Below are 6,000 nucleotides of genomic sequence, written 5' to 3' on the forward strand. Positions count from 1 at the left end.
AAGACCGGCGATTTCTGCATTTTCAACTGAGGTACTGGGGTCATCTCACTCGGGAGTGCCGGACAATCGGTGCTGGTCGGCTGCTGCAGCCCGACCAGCGAGAGCTGAAGCAGGGCGAGGCATCGCCTCACCTGGGAAGCGCGAGGGGGAAGGGAGTCCCTTTTCCTAGCCAGGGGAACTGAGACACACAACACCTGGAAAATCGGGTAACTCCCACCCCAATACTGCGCTGTAACACCGGCACACCGGAGATTGTATCCCACACCTGGCCGGGAGGGTCCCACGCCCACGGAGCCTCTCTCCTTGCTAACACAGCAGTCTGCGGCAATCTAACCACAAGGCAGCAGCGAGGCTGGGGGAGGGGCGCCCGCCATCGCTGAGGCTTAAGTAGGTAACTAAAGCCGCTGGGAAGCTGGAACTGGGTGGAGCTCACAGCAGCTCAAGGAAACCTGCCTGTCTCTGCAGACTGCGCCTCTGGGGACAGGGCTCAGCTAAAGGAGTAGAGCCTGTGAAACGCGAACGACTCTGTCTGACAGCTTTGAAGAGAGCAGGGGATCTCCCAACACGGAGGTTGAGATCTGAGAAGGGGCAGTTTGCCTGCTCAAGTGAGTCACTGACCCCTGAGCAGCCTAACTGGGAGACATCCCCCACTAGGGGCAGTCTGACACCCCACACCTCACAGGGTGGAGTACACCCCTGAGAGGAAGCTTCCAAAGCAAGAATCAGACAGGTGCACTCGCTGTTCAGCAATATTCTATCTTCTGCAACCTCTGCTGCTGATACCCAGGCAAACAGGGTCTGGAGTGGACCTCAAGCAATCTCCAACAGACCTATAGCTGAGGGTCCTGACAGTCAGAAGGAAACCTATCAAACAGGAAGGACACCTAAATCAAAACCCCATCAGTACGTCACCATCATCAAAGACCAGTGACAGATAAAACCACAAAGATGGGGAAAAAGCAGGGCAGAAAAGCTGGAAATTCAAAAAATAAGAGCGCATCTCCTCCTGCAAAGGAGCACAGCCCATCGCCAGCAACGGATCAAAGCTGGTCAGAGAATGATTTTGATGAGATGAGAGAAGAAGGCTTCAGTCCATCAAACCTCTCAGAGCTAAAGGAGGAATTACGTACCCAGCGCAAAGAAACTAAAAATCTTGAAAAAAAAGTGGAAGAATTGACAGCTAGACTAATTAATGCAGAGAAGGTCATAAACGAAATGACAGAGATGAAAACCATGTCACGAGAAATACGTGACAAATGCACAAGCTTCAGTAACCGACTCGATCAACTGGAAGAAAGAGTATCAGCGATTGAGGATCAAATGAATGAAATGAAGCGAGAAGAGAAACCAAAAGAAAAAAGAAGAAAAAGAAATGAACAAAGCCTGCAAGAAGTATGGGATTATGTCAAAAGACCAAATCTACGTCTGATTGGGGTGCCTGAAAGTGAGGGGGAAAATGGAACCAAATTGGAAAACACTCTACAGGATATCATCCAGGAGAACTTCCCCAACCTAGCAGGGCAGGCCAACATTCAAATTCAGGAAATACAGAGAACGCCACAAAGATACTCCTCCAGAAGAGCAACTCCAAGACACATAATTGCCAGATTCACCAAAGTTGAAATGAAGGAAAAAATCTTAAGGGCAGCCAGAGAGAAAGGTCGGGTTACCCACAAAGGGAAGCCCATCAGACTGACAGCAGATCTCTCGGCAGAAACTCTACAAGCCAGAAGAGAGTGGGGGCCAATATTCAACGTTCTTAAAGAAAAGAATTTTAAACCCAGAATTTCATATCCAGCCAAACTAAGTTTCATAAGTGAAGGAGAAATAAAATTCTTTACAGATAAGCAAATGCTTAGAGATTTTGTCACCACCAGGCCTGCCTTACAAGAGACCCTGAAGGAAGCCCTAAACATGGAAAGGAACAACCGGTACCAGCCACTGCAAAAACATGCCAAAATGTAAAGACCATTGAGCCTAGGAAGAAACTGCATCAACTAATGAGCAAAATAACCAGTTAATATCATAATGGCAGGATCAAGATCACACATAACAATATTAACCTTAAATGTAAATGGACTAAATGCTCCAATTAAAAGACACAGACTGGCAAACTGGATAAAGAGTCAAGACCCATCAGTCTGCTGTCTTCAGGAGACCCATCTCACATGCAGAGACATACATAGGCTCAAAATAAAAGGATGGAGGAAGATCTACCAAGCAAATGGAGAACAAAAAAAAGCAGGGGTTGCAATCCTAGTCTCTGATAAAACAGACTTTAAACCATCAAAGATCAAAAGAGACAAAGAAGGCCATTACATAATGGTAAAGGGATCAATCCAACAGGAAGAGCTAACTATCCTAAATATATATGCACCTAATACAGGAGCACCCAGATTCATAAAGCAAGTCCTTAGAGACTTACAAAGAGACTTAGACTCCCATACAATAATAATGGGAGACTTCAACACTCCACTGTCAACATTAGACAGATCAACGAGACAGAAAGTTAACAAGGATATCCAGGAATTGAACTCATCTCTGCACCAAGCGGACCTAATAGACATCTATAGAACTCTCCACCCCAAGTCAACAGAATATACATTCTTCTCAGCACCACACCACACTTATTCCAAAATTGACCACATAATTGGAAGTAAAGCACTCCTCAGCAAATGTAAAAGAACAGAAATTATAACAAACTGTCTCTCTGACCACAGTGCAATCAAACTAGAACTCAGGACTAAGAAATCCAATCAAAACCGCTCAACTACATGGAAACTGAACAACCTGCTCCTGAATGACTACTGGGTACATAACGAAATGAAAGCAGAAATAAAGATGTTCTTTGAATCCAATGAGAACAAAGATACAACATACCAGAATCTCTGGGACACATTTAAAGCAGTATGTAGAGGGAAATTTATAGCACTAAGTGCCCACAAGAGAAAGCAGGAAAGATCTAAAATTGACACTCTAACATCACAATTAAAAGAACTAGAGAGGCAAGAGCAAACACATTCAAAAGCTAGCAGAAGGCAAGAAATAACTAAGATCAGAGCAGAACTGAAGGAGATAGAGACACAAAAAACCCTCCAAAAAATCAATGAATCCAGGAGTTGGTTTTTTGAAAAGATCCACAAAATTGACAGACCGCTAGCAAGATTAATAAAGAAGAAAAGAGAGAGGAATCAAATAGACGCAATAAAAAATGATAAAGGGGATATCACCACCGACCCCACAGAAATACAAACTACCATCAGAGAATACTATAAACACCTCTACGCAAATCAACTAGAAAATCTAGAAGAAATGGATAATTTCCTGGACGCGTACACTCTTCCAAGACTAAACCAGGAAGAAGTTGAATCCCTGAATAGACCAATAGCAGCCTCTGAAATTGAGGCAACAATTAATAGCCTGCCCACCAAAAAAAGCCCAGGACCAGATGGATTCACAGCTGAATTCTACCAGAGGTACAAGGAGGAGCTGGTACCATTCCTTCTGAAATTATTCCAATCAATAGAAAAAGAGGGAATCCTCCCTAACTCATTTTATGAGGCCAGCATCATCCTGATACCAAAGCCTGGCAGAGACACAACAAAAAAAGAGAATTTTAGACCAATCTCCCTGATGAACATCGATGCAAAAATCCTCAATAAAATCCTGGCAAACCGGATTCAGCAGCACATCAAAAAGCTTATCCACCATGATCAAGTGGGCTTCATCCCTGGGATGCAAGGCTGGTTCAACATTCGCAAATCAATCAACGTAATCCAGCATATCAACAGAACCAAAGACAAGAACCACATGATTATCTCAATAGATGCAGAAAAGGCTTTTGACAAAATTCAACAGCCCTTCATGCTAAAAACGCTCAACAAATTTGGTATTGATGGAACGTACCTCAAAATAATAAGAGCTATTTATGACAAACCCACAGCTAATATCATACTGAATGGACAAAAACTGGAAAAGTTCCCTTTGAAAACTGGCACAAGACAGGGATGCCCTCTCTCACCACTCCTATTCAACATAGTGTTGGAAGTTCTGGCTAGGGCAATCAGGCAAGAGAAAGAAATCAAGGGTATTCAGTTAGGAAAAGAGGAAGTCAAATTGTCCCTGTTTGCAGATGGCATGATTGTGTATTTAGAAAACCCCATCGTCTCAGCCCAAAATCTTCTTAAGCTGATAAGCAACTTCAGCAAAGTCTCAGGATACAAAATTAATGTGCAAAAATCACAAGCATTCTTATACACCAGTAACAGACAAGCAGAGAGCCAAATCAGGAATGAACTTCCATTCACAATTGCTTCAAAGAGAATAAAATACCTAGGAATCCAACTCACAAGGGATGTAAAGGACCTCTTCAAGGAGAACTACAAACCACTGCTCAGTGAAATCAAAGAGGACACAAACAAATGGAAGAACATACCATGCTCATGGATAGGCAGAATCAATATTGTGAAAATGGCCATACTGCCCAAGGTAATTTATAGATTCAATGCCATCCCCATCAAGCTACCAATGAGTTTCTTCACCGAATTGGAAAAAACTGCTTTAAAGTTCATATGGAACCAAAAAAGAGCCCGTATTGCCAAGACAATCCTAAGTCAAAAGGACAAAGCCGGAGGCGTCACGCTACCTGACTTCAAACTATACTACAAGGCTACAGTAACCAAAACAGCATGGTACTGGTACCAAAACAGAGATATAGACCAATGGAACAGAACGGAGCCTTCAGAAATAATGCCACACATCTACAACCATCTGATATTGACAAACCTGAGAAAAACAAGAAATGGGGAAAGGATTCCCTATTTAATAAATGGTGCTGGGAAAATTGGCTAGCCATAAGTAGAAAGCTGAAACTGGATCCTTTCCTTACTCCTTATACGAAGATTAATTCAAGATGGATTAGAGACTTAAATGTTAGACCTAATACCATCAAAACCCTAGAAGAAAATCTAGGTAGTACCATTCAGGACATAGGCACGGGCAAGGACTTCATGTCTAAAACACCAAAAGCAACGGCAGCAAAAGCCAAAATTGACAAATGGGATCTCATTAAACTAAAGAGCTTCTGCACAGCAAAAGAAACTACCATCAGAGTGAACAGGCAACCTACAGAATGGGAGAAAATTTTTGCAATCTACTCATCTGACAAAGGGCTCATTTCCAGAATCTACAAAGAACTCAAACAAATATACAAGAAAAAAACAAACAACCCCATCCAAAAGTGGGGAAAGGATATGAACAGACATTTCTCAAAAGAAGACATTCATACAGCCAACAGACACATGAAAAAATGCTCATCATCACTGGCCATCAGAGAAATGCAAATCAAAACCACAATGAGATACCATCTCACACCAGTTAGAATGGCAATCATTAAAAAATCAGGAAACAACAGGTGTTGGAGAGGATGTGGAGAAATAGGAACACTTTTACACTGTTGGTGGGATTGTAAACTAGTTCAACCATTATGGAAAACAGTATGGCGATTCCTCAAGGACCTAGAACTAGATGTACCATATGACCCAGCCATCCCACTACTGGGTATATACCCAAAGGATTATAAATTATGCTACTACAAAGACACATGCACACGTATGTTTATTGCGGCACTATTCACAATAGCAAAGACTTGGAATCAACCCAAATGTCCATCAGTGACAGACTGGATTAAGAAAATGTGGCACATATACACCATGGAATACTATGCAGCCATAAAAAAGGATGAGTTTGCGTCCTTTGTAGAGACATGGATGCAGCTGGAAACCATCATTCTTAGCAAATTATCACAAGAAGAGAAAACCAAACACCGCATGTTCTCACTCATAGGTGGGAACTGAACAATGAGCTCACTTGGATTCGGGAAGGGGAACATCACACACTGGGGCCTATCATGGGGAGGGGGGAGGGGGGAGGGATTGCAGTGGGGAGTTATACCTGATATAAATGATGAATTGATGGGTGCTGACGAGTTGATGGGTGCAG

The sequence above is a fragment of the Piliocolobus tephrosceles genome, chromosome 18 (assembly GCF_002776525.5).
Source record: "Piliocolobus tephrosceles isolate RC106 chromosome 18, ASM277652v3, whole genome shotgun sequence".
Classification (NCBI taxonomy): Eukaryota; Metazoa; Chordata; class Mammalia; order Primates; family Cercopithecidae; genus Piliocolobus; species Piliocolobus tephrosceles.